This window comes from Mus pahari, chromosome 3 (genome assembly GCF_900095145.1).
Source record: "Mus pahari chromosome 3, PAHARI_EIJ_v1.1, whole genome shotgun sequence".
In the NCBI taxonomy this organism is placed as follows: Eukaryota; Metazoa; Chordata; class Mammalia; order Rodentia; family Muridae; genus Mus; species Mus pahari.
The window spans coordinates 56,659,877-56,679,092 of NC_034592.1; the positions used below are offsets into that span (position 1 = coordinate 56,659,877).

At 47.0% G+C, this 19,216-nt stretch overlaps 1 pseudogene; it reads right to left on the bottom strand.

Annotated features, from left to right (window-relative positions):
- Positions 1-1,477: 1,477 nt before the first annotated feature.
- LOC110317897 lies at positions 1,478-12,505 on the bottom strand (annotated as a pseudogene).
- Positions 12,506-19,216: the final 6,711 nt, after the last annotated feature.

A 19,216-nucleotide genomic window follows, 5' to 3' on the forward strand; every position in this document is an offset into this window, starting at 1 on the left:
TCTTCTAGAAGTCCCAGCTTCCAGGGATTATGTAGTTCCTTTGTGTTCATTGCTCAGTCTGCTGACCTGTTGACAGCATGCAGAGGGGCAGGGCACCATCTGACGGGAACTCCTCTGAGGACAATGTCGTTGGTCAGCTACCTGATGGTCCTGGGATGAGGAGTCAGCAGGAATGGACTCTGTTACAATCAACTGCAGACATCCTGCTGAGATTTTCTTAAAAAAAAAAAAAAAAAAAGAGGAAGAGAGATTATTTCTAAGAATTAATGCCAGAAATCTGTGAAAGACTGGATGGTGAGAAGAGGCATCGGTTTCCTAGTATCTGAGAAATGTAGGGTGTAGGCTGGTCTGCCTTAGAGCCACAGTGGGAGTAAAGTCCATAGCGAGGGGTCTTAGAGAGCAGAGTCCAACGGTTCTGTGGAAAAAGGCATTTTTCTTGCTTAGAACTTGCCTTACTGAATTAAGATTGGGGTTTTCTCTTTAAACCTTTAATGATAATTGCTTCAAAGCAGTTGACTTTTGAAGATGTGTTTTTCCCACCCATGTGTATAATTCCTGAGGAGAAGAGAGCCAGAGGAAAGGACACAGTCTTCCTGCTCACCTGCAGGACAACGTGGCTACTGTCGAGTCCTCCCGCCACCCCAGCAGGTCTGAGCAGAGTCCAGTCTGATAGGAGAAGGGTGTGGCGTTACCAGGTCAGGGTTGGGTTTTCCCAGGTTCTTGGTCTCTTCATCAAGGGACAGAAATAACCTGCAGAGGTAGCAAGGTAACTTCCAGTCACAGTGAAGCGATGGCTCTGATAAGAGAAGTGCCATCAGGACTGACAGCAGGCCACAGGTACTACAGAGCACTCGCGGCGGTTCCAGTGAAAATGCCCCCCACCCCCAGTAGGTTCAGGTATTTGAGTGCTTGATCCCCAGTTGGCCAAACTATTTGGGAAGGAGTAGGAAGTGTGGCCTTGTTGGAGGAGGTGTGTCCCTAAGGGCCAGCTTTGAGGTTTTTTAAAACCCCACACCATTCTTAGTTAGCTCTCTTTGAGTCCTACTTGTAGATCAAGATGTAAGCTCCTGGCTACTTCCCCAGTGCCAAGTGCCATGCCAGCCTGCCTGCTGCCACGCTCCCTGGACCAATGATCACGGACTTCCTACCTTCTGAAATTGTAAACTCCAAATTTAGCACATTCTTTTATAAGCTGCCTTGGTCATGGTGTTTTATCAAGGGCCCTAATTATTATTTGGGCCTTATTATTGTAATTTTTTCTGAGGTTCAAAAGGAGGAGTTTGGTTGCTAAGGGACATAGTATGGGTGGTTCTTTTAATTTAATCAACAAATTAAGATACATAAACTCTTTTTTATGGTGACTGTTCCCTCTGACGATACATCCAGTTTTTTTCTGCATTTTATAAAACTTGATGAAAATTAATATTTCAAACTGTACAGTCACTAGAAATACACAGTTATCAAAAATGCACACACATCACTTGGCGTTTCCAGCACCTTCAGCTTTCTGTGCCTAGTCTGTTTTGGCACCTCCGTTTTCTGCAGGATCGTTCGCATCCTTACCGGCGACGGCTTTCCCCCTTCTTCCCTCCGGTACCTTCTCTCCCTTCTTTGCAGGGGCCGTTTTAGGTTTGGGCTCTGGCTTTGAAGGAGCAGGTTTAGCAGACAACCTTGCAGATCTCCTCTGTGGCTCATCCTTTACCTTGGCTTCCTCTCCTTTAGCCCCTTCAGCCTTTCTTTTAGGCTAGAGTCTGGAGGCTGAGGGAGGAGACCCCAGGAGAGACATGTGCCTTCACTCTGAGGTGAGGAGCAAGGGGAACAGATGGCCCATGCCTTTGCCCCTCTTACTTCCTGTCCCTTGGGTCCTGAGCCTGGCAGGACAGAGAAGTAGACAGCTTTAATACACTGGAACATCTATACTAGTAGAGCATGAACAGGCCTTGTGAGTAAGTCATCACCAGAGGGCCTGCTTACTAGAGAAGGACACAGTAATTCCAGAGGCTGGGAGACAAAGCCACTTTGCCTTTGATCCCACTCCATTAAGACTCTTCAACAGGTTCGTGACTAGTTTACAACCATGGCAGAATCAGCTGGTGTCTTTGTTCCGGGGTATTGGTCAGTCTGCCTAACTGCAGGAGGGGTTTCCCCACAACCTGTGGAGAACAAAGGCACACAAAAAGAGACAAAAAGCCCCATCACTTTGTTAGCAAATGAAGAGAAATGGCCTTGATGAGGGTTCTTAGGTGACCACCCTGGAAGGAAGAGCAATCGGAAATTGGTGGGGCCGCCTCATGCCTTTCTCTGTGTGAATACAGGGATGTTCTACCACAAAAGGTTGGAAGCACCAAGTGCACCTTAGACTATCAGGGGATCTGCCCAGCCTTCCTGGAGAAGAGGGAGGACCCTCTCTGTCTGGGGTTTTCTGAGCTAATTTAAAAGGGCCTAGAGTTCCCAGGGTGACCAGTAGAGGGAGCCCTGGAGAAATGGGATTCTACTGCTAAAGGTCTGGTCTAGTTACTACGCTCCCAGGCAGATTTAGGCTGCGGAAAGCTGCGGCATTTTATAAGATCATTTCCAGGAACTCAGAGGCAAAACTTGAGACCACCTGTCCCCCTTCTCCAACATTCAAAACCTCTTCTAAAGTATAAACGTCTTTGAACGCTCTCAAAATGGCTGCGTCCTTTACCAGCGCGCTCCTGTTTTCATCCAGTAGGAACAATGGAACTAGCTTGCCACTCAGGCCAACTGGCCCAGCCACTTAAGCGCTGTGCTGTCCCTGTACAGGGAAATCACCCTTAATCGACAGTAGACATCTTCTCCCACTGTTCCTCCTTCCAAGGTAAATTGAGAACGGAGAGAGCTGAAAGAGAGACAGAGAAGGGGGGATAGAACGAAGAAGAAAGGGGATCCCTGTGTAAGTTTCTTAATCGCCTGGTCTTACAGAAAATCTGGAAGGAGGGGATGGAAAGGAGGTGCCCTGTGAGCTTCAGTTGCAGCCCCAGAGCCAATGAAACTGGTTTCAGGCTCTGAGGCAAAATTTCAGCCTCCTGCTTTACTGTAGGCAAGCAATCCCCTGGGAAGAAGAATAGAAAGGTGCCTTGTTTCAGTGCTACTCTTAGGACTGGGGGTGGGGGAGGCGGTGATGTTAGAGGGTGGAATAAACAGAGAAAGCAAAGTAAAAGAGCCCTTCTTTTGTGTCTTAATAGAAAAGCTCTCCTCCCCTCACCCCTACTTCCATTCTCTTCCTTGGGTTCCAATGGCGCCACCTAGTGGGCAAACAAGCCACAAGCAGTCTGAACGGGCCTTCTTGTGATTGACAGGGCACATCACATCTTCCACATGCAGGAGTAGAGACATGATTTAGTGCATCAAAGGCCACCACCTATCACATCCTGGAAGATGTGTCGACTGGTCAGGATTGATGGAAGAAACCCAGAAGTGGCAGGGAGCCTGAAAGGTGAGAGATAGCAAAGACTCATGCCTGGGGCTAGAAACAGAAGACAGAAGACCGTCCCAGGTTACAGCTAGAAGGTAGCGTCTCAGTGGTGCTTAGGAGAGAAGCCTGACTTTTAGATGGCCATAGTTATTCGAGGTAGGCGTATCAGCGTTGAAACTGACTCTAAACTCTGTGTGCCCTGGACCCAGACAGTACTGTATGTACGGTGCGAGTATTCTGGGCCTGAGGAAGACCTCAGAGGTCCATTTGTGTACAAGTATACATCCTGAAGTCTGAGGTAAGTTTACGATACAATTTTTAAAATGTACAAAAATACAGTTGCTATTTCCTTTGCAAAGAAAGCAACGGGCAGGGGTCAGATACTAGATGGTGCTGGAGCTACAACAGGATCTTACCAACCTCCCCCAGACCTTTCTGAAAGCTTCATTGTTCCTAGAACACATTGATGAAGGTGTCACTGGGGGGTGGGGGTGGGAGAACAGACACAATTGCAATCCTTTCACTACCACAGGCAGCCAATCTACAGGCAGGCAGGGAGTTCCTGAGATACGCATTTGCAGTGTGTTAGGAAATGCCGGCTGCATTCAGGATCCTAGTCTCCTCCCGTGCAATTCCTCCATCACCTCCTATGACCTAGCAGGGCTAACAGGGAAAGGGCCTCCTTAAGGTCTTTAACTTGCAAACACACACATTTGTCTCTTTGCAAGGTAGACTAGGAAATACAGTTCCAGGCTGGGCAGCTACCTTCTGTGGCTGATGGAGTTACAAAGAAATATCTTTCTCTTGAGAATTTCAGCCAGGAAACACTCAAGGAATTTGTGATCAAGCCGTGACTCAAGGGACATAGCCATTAGCCTTGGGTTGAGGCGCAGGAGTGGTGAGTTGGGGTATAGGAACCAGCAATGCAAAAAGAAGTGTTTCTTTTATGGGCAAACATCTAAAAATGAGCAGCCCAGTGTTGCTTGGCTTGGAGTATCCCCAGCGATCCGGGCTGCCTCTGTTTTGTTACAACAGGCATAACTTCCATTCAGGGACCATGTCCTTCCGCTCACCCGTGAGCAGTCTACCTATCCATATTCTAGCCAAGCAAATTAAACAATCAGTTTTACCTTAAAATATAGAGTTGGGGCTGAAGATGGTTCCGTGGGTAAAATGTCTGCTGTCGTGCCTGAGGCCCTGAGTTCAGGTCCCCAAGCATCCACAGATGAAGCTAGATGTGGCCGCGCATATCAGTAACCTTGCCATTGATGACAGTAAGAAAAATAGATTTCCTGGAGCTTGCTAGCCAGTCAGTCTGGCAAGGCGTGACCTTGGGGTTCAATGAAAGAACCTGCTAGAAAATTAACATAGAGAGCAGTAGAAGACACCCTGGTGTTGACCTCTGGCCTCCTTGTGTGCGTGCGCGCGCGCGCGCACACACACACACACACACACACACACACACACACAGAAATCAGGATGTAGTGACTGTCTTGCATATGGAGGGGACTGGACTAGAAGGGTGCTCATTGACTAATGCCAAAGACACCCAGCAACAAGGAAACAGAGTCTTAGACTTAAGGCTTCAAGGGACTGGATTCTGTCAACAGCAGGAACAAACAGGAAGGGAACGGCCAAAGCCAAGAGCATCCAAATGGGGAGCCAACCCAGATGTCATCTCATGTGTGAGAATGAAACTGGGTAGTACGGTCAAGCCCGCCTGGACTTCTGGCCTAAAAAAAAAAAAAAAAAAAAAAGATCAGAGGATGAAGGGGTGGGCTGTAAGTTGCTATGGTTACCAGAGTCTACTATGCAGCAATAGGAAGCTAAAACCAGCACTGAGCTGAACGGCACAGAGGGTGTCCTGAAAGTCCCACAGTGTAATCATTTTTATGAGGGAGTTTCAAGTCAATTCCTACAACCCTGGAATGGTTGGTTCCCTTTTCCTCCACCTGTTAAGATTTATCTCGCTGCCCACAGGGTAGCAGGTGTCCTAATGATGTTGTGGGCAGATTCTTCAACCTCCTGGTCACTGCTCTTTACCAAAAGTCTAATCCATCGGAAGTCCCAGCGTCACCCATCTTCTAGCAGCTCTGAACCCAGCAAACTGAAGTGGAAGTGGAGGAAAGGGCACGACTGCTACTCCGCCCATCCTCATCTCTCCTGGCATGGAAGGCTAGACCATGACCTACCCTGGGCTACCATCCTCCCCCTTTCCCCGTACTTACACAGGTACTGTGGTGGCTTTCCCTCTGCTGGCTGTAGACTCTGACTCTGGTAGGACACATGGGTCCAAAGCGAGGACCAGCCCCTCGCGGCTGCCCATGTTAACTCAGTTTCCCCAGCTCCTACCAGCCCTTTTGTTTAACCCTCATAGGAGTGGATCCTGTTAGATCCTGGTCACATTGACCAGTGGCAGTGACTTCTCTGCAGTCACCTTCTTTTGACCCTACTGACGCTCTGCAGTTCCTGTCCCCCTGCTTAGAACAGTACAGGACGAAGCCACCTGTCTAGGCCTAAGCACACATTTAGCTTAGCTAACGGTTAAACTTCCCCAGAGTCTATGGGTGTATCTTTTGGAATTCTTCTTCATCATTAGCTTAGAAAGAGAAGGAGATTTTTTTTTTAAATTTACCTAATCTTGATTTAACTTTGGTAAGTGTTGGAAAAATTATCCATTTCTTTTAGATTTTTCTGATTTTGTGGAGTACAGGCTTTTAAAGTGTGACCTAATGGTTCTTTGTGTTTCCTTGGGGTCTGACGTTATGCTCCTCTTTACCTTCCTGACTTTGTTTATTTGGCTATGCTCTTTCTGCTCTTTTAGTTAGTTTGGATAAGGATTTGTCTAACTTGTTGATATTCTCAAAGAACCAACCCTTTGTTTCATTGATTCCTTGTATTGTTCTATTTGTTTCTATGTTATTGATTTCAACCCTCAGTTTGATTACTCCAGGATCTCTCTGGGAATAGAAGAAATAGAATAGATTTTTAGGATGGACTAGGGGCAGGCGGGGATGAGAGCAGGAGGGGTTGATTAGGTGGGGGATAGGAGAGACAAAAGGAGAGATGACAAGATGTCATCTCTTGGGGAGTGATGTGGAAACTTAGTGAAGTGGAATTTCCCTAGAATCTACGAGAGTGACCCTAGCAAAGTCTCCTAATAATGGAGAAAATGGAGCCCGAACTGACCATCTTCTAAAACCAGGCAAGGCTCCTAGCAGAGTAACTGGGTCATCAACGCAGCCACTAAACCTTCCACTTACAATCTCTCTTGCCCGAAAGTGGTTCTGGGGCAATGGGAGTGTAGAACTTGTGGGACTGGCTGCCAGGAGAGGGAACCATGCCTGATACTACCTGGATGGCCAGGAACCAGAGGCAGAATGGCTCAGAGATGCAAGATAGAACCAGACATGACTGGTTCTTTAAAAAAAAAAGCAATGAAATGGTTCCTAATGATATTCTGCTATGCTCGTAGCTCAGTGTCTATCCCGATTGGCATCAGAGGAGCATCAGCCAGCAACCAATGGGAGAAGAGGCAGAGTCCTGTGGCCAAACACTAAGTGAAGGCAGAGGAACCCCACAGAATAGGGGGAAGAAGGGCTGTAGGAGCCAGAGGGGTCTGGGACACCCTGAGAACACAGGCCACTGAATCGAGTAAGCAGGGCTCATAGGGGTTCAGAGACTGAAACAACAAATAAGGATCTTATGTAGGTCTGAGCTAGGTCCTCTGCATATTCCTTATGGTTGTGTAGGTTGGTGTGGGGCTCCCCACAATGGGCGTATGGGGGGAGGGGTGCCTCTGAATCTTTTGCCCACACTCGGGTCCCCCTCCCTCCTCCTGGGTTGCCTCATCCAGCCATGATATGAGGGCTTGTGTCCAGTCTTATGTATCTTGTTAGGCCATGTCTAGGGAATATCCCTAGGAGATTTAATGTTTGTTTGTTTGTTTGTTTCAGAAGGGAAACAGAGAGAGAATTGATCTGGGGGAGAGGGGAGAGGTAGAGGGAGGGGAAACTGATATTGGGATGTAATGTATGAGAGAAGAATAAAAGTTAAAAGGAGGAGGAGGACTCCCTCTGCTCCCTGTGGCTAGTGCAGTAATCACTAGTTGAAATGGGGATGGTGGCTTGAATGATGGGCAAACCACAGGAGCCAGGCACCCACAGCTTAATTTCGTAAGGAAAGCTCCAACCCAATGGCTGATGGCTCTCCTTGCGATTTAAAGGAACCAATGCATCTTTGTGCCCGATGAATCACCAACTCCTGGACACCACAAGTTCTCTCAGCCAACATCCTGATTTCAATGGTGTTTAAAAAGGAGAGAAAGCTGGGTGTGGTGGCACTGCACACCTCTAACTGCAGCACTTGGGAGGCAGAAGCAGGCGGATCTCTGTGAGTTTGAGGCTAGCCTGCTCTACATGTGAGTCCCAAGCTAGCCAAGACTACAAAGTGAGACCCTGTCTTAAAAGAACACAGCAAAACTGTCGATACAAATAGATTCACTCACTCATCCATCCATCCATCCATCCATCCATCCATCCACTCACTCATCTATCCACTCACTCATCCATCCATCCATCCACTCACTCATCTATCCACTCACTCATCCATCCATTCCATCTGTTCCCTAATGGGATGTGATGCTAGTGGAACTGATACCAACAAGGCACACTGAAGTACATCACATCTACTAACATAGAAGGAGAAAGCTTAAAGAAGCTCAAGCAGAAAGAAAACTAAGATAGCAAGGGCACAGTGACTGAACTTGACCATTGTGTCTTGGCTGACACAGCACTCAAGAGAAACGTCTGGCCGATTCCTCAGAGTGCACTGTCCAGCAGAATGACACTACCCTCATTGTACTTCACCCTGTGGGAACCATGTGTGGGCCTGGGAGCCACCTGGAGAGGAAGGAATGGTCAGGCATTTGAACCGGTTTGACAAGCAGCCCAGTTGGAGGGTGCTTGCACAAGGCACCACATGGGAGTGTTCAAAGAGACCACGGATGTTTTATTTGGACGTGTCTTGAGGAAGGGATGAAGACAATGGCTGCCTTTTAACGGTGTTGGTGGTTTCAGGGAGCAGAATGGAAGCCATGAAAACAAGTTACAGGAAGGAAGTTAGAAACTGCATACAAGAAAAAACTTGATAGTTATCGCTAATTACTCACTGGGAGTCCCATGTTTGACACGTGAGCAAATCCATCGTTGTATAACTGAGGAGCCTCCGGTCTATTTTGCCCACTTTCAGCCAAGCCCAGAAAGGGAAGTCCCTGGAGGATTTTCCTTGCTGCTGGATGAAGCACTGGTGGGTGAACTTTTTTGCTGGTTGGTTGGTTGGTTGGTTGGCTTTCGGCTTTTTGGTGTCAGGGGTTGAGGGAGCTCCTCACTTCTGCTGTGATTAACTCTAAGAGTTCCTCACAGTGGGGCCTCCAGTCACCCGTTAATGGCTACATGTGTTATCCACATCCTCATCTTCTGACCTCACTTCCTCATCCCATGTCTCTGCTGATGCTTCTGAAATCGCCTCTCCTATAAGCTACTGTGGTCAAACCTAGTCTGGAGTTTGCTACTGGGCAATTTTAAACTTGCAATGACCAAACATCTGCACATTAAAATTGAAACCTAAGAGTTTTCTTATGTTAGTGGAAGTGGGGAGCATGTATGTAGATTCTCATATAGTTTGTCTGTCATCCTTGGTACCCCCTCATCCCTAGAAAACCCACACTACAGTAAGCTTGCTCATTCTCTCGGCTGCCAGCATTGCATTTTTCAAATTCGGTTACACCCCCCCAATAGCACGTCAAAACAGATGGAATCCGTCCCAATGAGAAAAGAGCCTAAAAGTAATGTTCATTTAGATCATTAGCATCCAGTGGAGATCCAGTGTAGGGTTTGCTTCTCTGGGCATATCACTGTGGTGGTTTGAATAACAAGGCTCCCACAGGCTCAGATATCTGAATGCTTAGTCATCAGGGGATGGCACTACCTGAGAAGGATCAGGGGGTGTGGCCTTGTTGGAGTAAGTGTGTCACTGGGTGTGGGCTTTGAGGTTTCAAAAGCCCAAGCCAGACCCAGTGTCTCTTCCTGCTGTTCCCCCTTGGTCCAGATGTAGAACTCTCAGTTGCTTCTCCAGCACCACGCCTGCCTGGATGCTGCAATAGTCCCTACCATGATGATAATGAACTAAACCTTTGAAACTGAAAGCAAGTCAGTAAACAGTACCCCTCCGTGGCCTCTGCATCAGCTCCTGCCTCCAGGTTCTGGCTCTGTTTGAGTTCCTGTCCTGGTGTCCTTCTATGATGGACTACAATGTGGAAGTGTAAGCCAAATAAACCCTTTCCTCCCCAACTTGCTTTTTTGGTCATGGTGTTTCATCACAGCAATAGAAACACTAAGACAACCATATATTACTGTGCAAATTTCTTGTAAATAGATTGTGTGTGTGTGTGTGTGTGTGTGTGCCACAATTCATAGCTATTCATGCTCTACCAATTACATTGAAATTATGACCAGAGTATGTAAAATCGTTACTCTGTAATTTGCAGTTCTCTGAATTGGGAGACTTCCGTTGCTTCGAGAACTATCCAGTTGTTTGCAGAGAGTACAGTAATGCCTGCGATTACCAAGGAGCTGAATGAAGCTCCTTTTTATGCCCTGAAGATTACTTGATAATTACACTTGATGGTATCATTAAAAGAAAAAGTAACCAACAGATAAATAGACAGAAAACCAAGTATATAACAGTCAGATAATGTGGGCTGGTATTGTTGGCTGTGAAAATTAACACAATCTTCCATTGATTTTTATTTCTCTAATGGGAACGCCTGCCTATACAAGTACACTTAATTAGATGGGTTGCCTCGGCTCATGATGCTATTAGAACAACTAGTGAAATTAAAGGGACGATTTCTGAGATTCAGTTTGTTCTGTTAAAAACACAGTAGTCTATGTGGATGACCCTAAGTCAGTGCCCAACAGCTACCTCAGAACAAACCCAGCTCTGCCTTCCCATCAAAGTCACCTGGATCTACTCCCACTCCCCCTCAGCAACCTGATCCTGGATCAGAATTTGTTGCTATAGCCTGCTTACAAGGAAATCTTTATATTCTATAGATGAAGCCCAGTAAAAGGTTTCTTACATTTAGCAACAGGAAGTGGGGAGTAGGGTGTCTTGGCTGCTACACTCTGAATGCAGACCAGCTGTGATGACCTGACTGGGCCCATTAACACCATATCTTGGAAGAGCAGGAGCTCACCGGGCCCCACCTCTCCTGAGGATTCATATGCAGTTAACAGTTGATTCGGGCTGGGCAGTGGTGGTGCACGCCTTTAGTCCCAGCACTTGGGAGGCAGAGGCAGGTGGATTTCTGAGTTCGAGGCCAGCCTGGTCTACAGAGTGAGTTCTAGGACGGTTAGGGCTATACAGAGAAACCCTGTCTTGAAAAATAAAAATAAAACAAAAGAAGAAGAGAAAAAGAAAAGAAAAGAAAACAGTTGATTCGGGATGGAGAGACATTTTCTCCAGTGGTATAACTACTGAAAAAGTGACATACTCCTACATGCAAGTCCCTGTCCATGATAGTATAAGCAACCTAAATGAAACTCACTGGGTTTCCCCACACCAAGGAAGAGGAGGAGGAGGAGGAGGAGGAGGAGGAGGAGGAGGGAAAAGAAAGAAGAAAGGAACAAAGGAAGTAGAAAGAGAGAGAGAAGAAAAAAGAAGGAAAGAAAAAGGAGGGAGAGAGGGAGGGGCAAACTAGAAGGGGAAGTACTCAGGAAGAAAAAATGGAATTAGTGAATGATGCAAGAGAGAAAGGGGTAACATGACATATACTATATACATGTACAAAATAGTCACAATGATATTATATAGAATTAGCATATACTGGTACGAATTTATTATAAATTAAGGGCTTAGCATTTGTCACCAAGACTGACAACCTTGGTTTGCTCCCTGAGACCCACATATCAGAAGGAAAGAACAAACTCCAGGAAGCCGATCTCTGACCTCCGTACATGCACCATGGCATGCGCCCGCGTACGTACATAACCAACAGGCCCAAATAACTCTAGTAACTTTACATTTTCATAACATTTAAAACCTGGAAGGAAATATTGTCCCTCTGTTGCTTTTCCTTTTCAAGCTCGACCATAGACAACTTTTTCCAGACAAGATTTTCGTGTTGAGAAGATGTGTATGTACTTCCTTGTTCAAAAACAGCTACTCAAGACCACTCAGGTGCTGGTAGGCTCCTCCGCCCCCGCCCCCACCCCGCCTTTAGACTGAGCACAGAGAGAAAAGCCGCCTGCCTTTACTGTTGGATCTCCAGCCATCACATGATATCTGTCTCTCAAAATCACCCCACAGGGGCTTTGAGAAGACGATCCCAGAGGGCCAAGTGGCTTCGGGGTCTGAAGTCGCAGGCGTTCCCTTCCCATGTCACCGCCCTGCATCTGTGTGTGTAATCAAATTAGCCACTCTCACCACAAGTCCCTCTCTAAATGCACACGTCACAGCGTCACAGAGGCAGGATATGGTTCTCCATCTTTCTTTTTCCCATAGCAGCTACTCCAAAATAAAAGCTCCTACCTTTCTCTGGCAGGTTGCCCTGAGTAACCAGTGTACTGTGCTCATTGAGATCTGTCTCCTGGCTGCCTGCTCGTTTCTAATTTGTGAGGCTCCCATTTCTAATTTGAATAGAATGGAGACTTGCCGCCTCACCTAAACAGCCCTCATATTTTTATTCCACTGATTAACTCCAACTGTTTTATGACTAAGCCATTTTATTTAACAGTCTCCAAAAATCACCCCAATAAAATGCATCATGAGTCCTTTCTTGGGGCTATTTTAACAAGCAAGACCTACTTCCCTTTCAAAATCCCCATGAGCAAAATCTCATTTCACTGCAGCTGATGGAAAGCCCACCTGTGGAAACTCCCTGACTGTGAGGGGTGGAAGACAAAAATCTCAACACCAATAGGAGAAAGGTAAAAATAGACTCCGACTCTGCTGAGTGCCCCCTCACCGTCTCCACTCGCTCCCACGGGACAGGCTGTGGGTGGCCATGTTTACGTCCTGCAACCCCACTGCCTTGGCCTCTGCAGATTGGACCAGAGGGGGACACCTAGCTAATGCCTCCCCAGTCCAGTTCTTGGTCTCAGGAATTTGGAAGTGAGACTAAGGACTTGGTCTTGTGTGTGGCGAGCTCAGTAGCAGAGAAGTCAGGGTGTCACACGCTACCACATGGACTAGGGAACCAAGAAAGCATCTGAAGTCAACTGAGACAGAGAGGCACAGCTAGAGGACAAGTGTCTGTCCCTGTCCCCTCTTAACCTAGTTGGAGCTCAGCTTTATCTGTGCCTGTGCTTAAGTCCCGTGATTTCCCGGAATCGTGACAGCTGTGCTCTCAGTTCTTTTAAAGGCTTCTTCCCAAGGCCTACCTTGTACTCTTCAAATATATTTACACACTCTTTGACCCTCCTCCCTTCAAATGGTGAAAGGTGACAATTTCTACCCCCCCTTGGATGTGACTCAAGTCACAACTAAAACAGGCTGGAAGTGAATGTGACTCCTGGTGCCATTTCATAAAAATGGGGCCCACGGCCCTCTATCACTCCTCCACCTTGCTCTCCTGCACTCCCCTGGTCTAGAGCAATCCAGACTCAGTAGCCTCATGGCACTTACCCAGTCTGTGGAGACGCTCAGTCTGTGGAGATGCTCAGCTTGAGAGGCACTGAGGCCTCCCCCACAGCCTGCTCCTCTGGCCAAGCATCCAAGGAGCCCCCTTGGAAGGTGGCCTTCCTGCCAGCCACACCTGTAGATGACTGCAGGTCTGGTGTTGAGTTCAGGCACTATTCTAAGTTACTCCATATTGTAAAATATTCCAGCTTGTGCATTGCCCTAACAGATATTAGGTCTCAAAGCTGGGGCAAATAGCCTAGGTGCCTGTACTGGCTGGTTTTGCCTGTCAACTTGACACAAGCTGGAGCTATCACAGAGAAAGGAGCCTCCCTTGAGGAAATGCCTCCATGAGGTCCAGCTGTATGGCATTTTCTCAATTAGTGATCAAGCAGGGAGTTCCCCTAGTGGGTGGTACCATCTCTGGGCTGGTGTCTTGGTTCTATAAGAGAGCAGGCTGAGCAAGCCAGGGGAAACAAGCCAGTAAGTAACATCCCTCCATGGCCTCTGCATCAGCTCCTGCTTCCTGACCTGCTTGAGTTCCAGTCCTGACTTCCTTTGGTGATGAACAGCAATGTGGAAGTGTAAGCTGAATAAACCCTTTCCTCCCCAACCTGCTTCTTGGTCATGATGTTTTGTCCAGGAATAGAAACCCTGACTAAGACAGTGCCTATTTAACATATCGAAGCAGGCCACCTGGTTCTCCCTGCATCCTTCAGTCCCTACCTGTTACAGGGCCCTCCAGTCTGGCATACAGTACTGTCCCCAACCCAGGGGCTGGGCTGCCTTCCCTATATATTCCAGTCATTTTGGATACCTGACCCTTTTGTTCTATCCTTTACCCTCCTGGCCACTTGGTCTGGCTCTCCCCTCCTTGCCCTCTTTACATGGTCCCGCCCAGGGTCATGTTCATTCTGGGTATTCCCATATGCCCCTGCCTCTAGCTATGTTCCCTTTTATCTACAATAAACCTCCTCCACCCTCTACTGTGCCTGTGGAACAGACATATCCTTCCTTTTTTATTTTTATTTTTTATTCAGAAACACCATGACCAAAAGCATTGAGGGGACGAGAGAGTTTGTTTGGCTTATGCTTCTACATCGTGGTTCATCACTGAAGGCAGTCAGGACAGAAACTCAAACAGGGCAGGGATCTAGAGGGAGGAGCGGATGCAGAGACCACAGAAGATGCTGCTTCCTGGCTTGCTCAGCCTGCCTTCTTATAGAGCTCAGGACCACCAGCGAGGGGTGGCACCACCCATGATGGGCTGGACCCTCCTCCATCAATCAATGCCTTACTGATGGATCTCATAGAAACATTTCCTCAAACTAGGTTTCCTTCTCTTAGATGACTCTAGCTTGTGTCCGTTGACATAAAACTAGCCAGCACTGGTATACAAAATTTCCATCAGGAGAAACAGACTCGAGAACTGTCTGGCATACCAGACCGAGGAAAGGGTGTAACTCCCTCACCTCAGAAAGTGATACCTAACTCTGTGATGGCATGGCCCCCACACCAACCCATCATCTGATACATAGTGTGTGCAGCCAAGGACTGACAAGCAGAGGACTCCTCTGCCGTCCTGGGGCTTTGGATTGGTTCTGTCCCCTGCTGTTGACATGGTGTACTTGAATACCTGTCCATCTATGTGTTCACTGGTATGGACCTGGACCTGAACCTGCAGTTTCCTGCCCTGATGACAGTTTGACCTTTCTCCTCACAATGGGACTCTGCCACCCCACCCTATCCCACACACCTCTCTCTCTCATGTTTTTTTGAGACAGGGTTTCTCTGTAGCCCTGGCTATCCTGGAACTTACTCTATAGACTAGGCTAGCCTTGAACTCGGAGATCTGCCTGACTCTTCCTCCATAGTGCTGAGGTTAAAGGTGTCCGCTACCACATCTGGCTTCTACAGCTTCTCTTTTCAACACCGATTCTAGGAACTCCAACAGCAGCTTCCTCCTGACACTGATTAAGTTCATTATCAATACAGGCTCTAAGACCACTGCTTTAACTTGTCTTTAACTCATGTGTGCGCGTGCGTGCATGTGTGTGTGTTGTATGCTGTGTAATATGAGAGTTAAAAGTAATTAAAATTAGGGAAAATTTTGCATTCATGTTAGCTAGATACCAAGGTAGGAAGAATCATATGACCAATCACTGTCACTGACATTGCTAAACCTTGGGAACTTACTACTATTCAGTCAATTCTGAGATGGTGGGAAGACACAAATGTGTCTGGCACAGCGCCAACATTCTGATTAAAACCTAATGAGGCTCCAAGCCCAAACCACTCAGCAAAGCTACTCCCAAACTCCTGACCCATGGAAACTTCCAGAATAATAAACGTTTATTGTTTTAAACCTCGGGGTAACTTGTTACAAGGTCCTCTTTCAGCCACCACTGTTAGCCTCTGTTCTCCAAGCTCACTGTGCCCTGCCTGCATGTTTATCTTCCTACAGCCTCACCCCAGGCTTTCCCCATTTTCTGATGTCCCCTCACCCCAGTGGCACCTCCCCATCTTTTAGGTCCCAGCTTTAATGCCAATGCTTCAAGGAGAACACGTACCCACACACCTGCTCTACACCATGTCCTTCCAGCCACCCTACCCACCATGTCCTCACACTGTCCTGCTCTTGTTTGCCATTGATTTTACTATAGATTGTGATTATTTACTTATTTGGTTGAGGGCTCTTATTAATATCTCTCCATTGTGCCACCAGAAACTTGTACCCTCAGTAATACTTGTAGACTAAATAGTGTGCTTAAGTGGGTCCCATTATTTACAGCTAATGGCTCGGCACGGAGGCACAGAGTCGGCAAATCCAGATTTACGTTCCTCATTTGCAGTAAGCTTGGTGCCTTTTCAAGGGTGTTTCTAGATCTTTTAAGGAATCAGATAGATGTTCATTGAATAAAGAGAGCTTCTAAGCCCAGGTGGTCCAGATGTCACAAGCCACTTAGTTAAAAGACCATAAACAGGTCACGTAGCTGGTAACTAAGAACGCCAGCTCTCCCGGCCTACCAAGCCATCTCTTTCTGTCATCCATGGATTGACCTATTCCCAGCCTAGTTACAGCGGTAGGATTTGCTCTAATCCCAGATCGTTAGAAAGCTCATTTGTCTGATAGAGGGTTCTGGAGTCTCTTCTGCTGCGGGTGACAGAAGCAGCTTTCGCCTGGTCTCCTTGCCAGTGAGTCCTTCCAGCCCAGCCTAACCCAGCACACTCAGCAAGCTTTCCCCCAAGGCTACATACTCGGCCTTTATCTAGCATTGCCTCTGGCTCTCCACTCCAGCCAGCTGAGTACCTCAGGATACTCAGGCCCCCCACCCCACCCATAATGGTCACCACAGACAAGATGACATTCCTCATTCCTTACAAGCACTAATTCTGGACTGGTCACAAGTAAGCTGAAAGTAGCCTTCCATGAGCACAGCCTAGGGTGATATGGCTATATAGATGGATGGCCACAGAGCCTTTTCCTCCCCTTTCCCATCACACCTCAGGAACTGGGCGTCTGCTCCATTGTCTTATCCACAGCCAGCTTCCTTGATCTCCTATGCAAAGGCTCATCCTGTGCTCCATTTCTATAGACTTACACGGCAAAAATAGTCACAGGCCCTGAGACTAACCTCTGTGGCCCCTCTCATTCCAAAAGCAACTTCTAAGAGATTCGGATCATCTGTTTTGGTCAGGATATGCCAATCACAAGCCTGTGGCCAGTTGTCCGGGGATAGGGTCTTTGGGAAAATAATAGTTGGGAAATCTGTCAGGGGGTAGAGGGCTGGAAGGCAGCCTGAAGCACGGGCTTCACTATGGAGACCTCTAAGAGGTTGAGTGTGCTTCCTCAGCAACCCCTATATCTATTCCATCAAGTCCTAGCATTCGGTGAGCTGCTCCAGGGAAAATCCGGCTACTGGAGTGTGTTCCCTTGCTGTCTATGGCTGTGGTTAACAGCACGGCCAGAACAACTTGGGGAAGACAGGATTTATTTGGCTTAAACTTTCCCATCATAGTCTATCATGGAGGGAAGTCGGTGCAGGAACTTCAAGGCATGAACCTGAAGGCAGGAACTGAAGCAGAGGTCATGAAGGAATACGGCTTAAGGCTTACTCCCTTCCTCAGCTTGCTTTCCTACACCAACCAGAATCACCTGCCCAGGAGTCAGGAGTGGGCCTTCCCACATCGATAACTAATGAAGAAAATACCCCCATAGATTTGTCTCTAGGCCAATCTGATAGAGGCATTTTCTCAACTAAAGTTCCCTTTTCTCAGATGACCCCAGCTTGTGTCAAGTTGATTAAAAACAAACAAACAAACAAACAAAAAAGTACAGGGACAATATTACTCCAGGGCACAGCCATGTTAACAACCGTAACTCCAGACTCATGAGAAATGGCAAAACCGTGGGGTCTGTGTGTGGATTTGATAGCAAATGCAGAACACATCCACATTAGCTTTCTTCCCATGGATATTTACAACCCAAAGTCTGGTCAGCTGTAGAGTATTCCTACCTAGATTAGCTAAACCTGTCTCCTTGGTCTGGAAACTGTACGTAGTCACCCTGCCTCCTTGTGTATCTGTATATAACCACCTGGCTTCCCTGTTCAAGTCTCTGTAATAAACACACGGAGCTTCTGAATGCTGAGGCTTCTCCATAAGAGAGCTCAGACCACCTGATCCCAGCTTCCTTCTGTCCCTGTGTCTGTGTGTTTGTCTTTTCTTCACTCCCTTGTCACCCCAGTTGGGTCAGTTTCTGAGGCCCTGCAAGGAAGGATTCTACCCACCATCTCATTTTTACTTCTAAAAGAATAAGTATAAGGGCTTGGTGGCCATCCATCTATACAACCTTGTCACCCTGGGCTGTGCTCATGGAACTGAGTGGGTAAATGAGCTTGCTGCCAGGTCTAAGAGCCTGACTTCAACTCCAAGGACCCATGTGATAGAAGGAAAGAACTGAGTTCTTCAAGTTGTCTTATGACCTATGACCTATGTGCTGTGGCATGTGCACCCACCTCCACACATATAAGTAAGTAAATAAATAAAAAATAAATGTAATAAAAATTGGAGAATAATATAAGACCTCTAAGCAGTCTTCCATTTTAAGAATGACAAAACAGTATGGGTTTGAGTTGTATGTCAGGGATTTAAATTACAAGTTTTTTTTTTTTTTGAGACAGGGTTTCTCTGTATAGCCCTCACTTTGTAGACCAGGCTGGTCTTGAACTCAGAAATCTGCCTGCCTCTGCCTCCCGAGTGCTGGGATTAAAGGTGTGCGCCACCATGCCGGGCTAAGAAGTTCTTTATAGTGTTAAATAGAAAGAAAGGCAAATTTTCCTCTCCATCTCTCAGCTTTTACCAGTAAAGTTGGAATTTATAAGAATAATAGGAACAGGACATGGTGGCACATGACCTTAATCCTAGCACTCAGGAGGCAGAAACAGAGCTCTATGGGTTCGAGGCCAACCTAGTCTACATAGGGAGCTCTAAGTCAACCAAAGCTGAATAGTGGACTTTGTCTTAAGAAGAAGAAAAGGGGGGAAGAGGGAGGGAGTGCTCTCCTCTGGTCTCCATGGGCATGTGCACACATGTGCGCACGTGCGCGCACACACACGCGCACACACACACACACACACACACACTAAAATAAATAATAAAAGGGTAGTGGTGAGAGGAGAAAGAGCAGCATTTGTCTTCTCAGGGATAAATGATTATGCTCTGTTGGAATTCTGAGGTAACCTTGATTGGAGTGACATCAAGGCACAAGAATAGGAAGTGGGGGAGGAACTGGTATAAAAGTAACTTTTACTCAGCAGAAGTGATTACCATCTTGGAGACTTACTGTAAAAGTATCTTTTATACTCCTATTGATAGTTATCATCTCAGAGGCTTACTGCTGAATAAGCTCTTTCTAGCTCTTTCTGAACTCTGGCTGGCTGGTCCAATCCAGCCGTTCTAGCACAAACTCCTCTCCAAGCTGACTGATTCAAACTGGCTTCTCTCAGCTTCTGACTGAATTGCTGTGTTTGGAAAAACTGCCTCTGAATTCCATGAACTGAACTGCGCTGACCACACTGACTACACTGACTGCAGTGA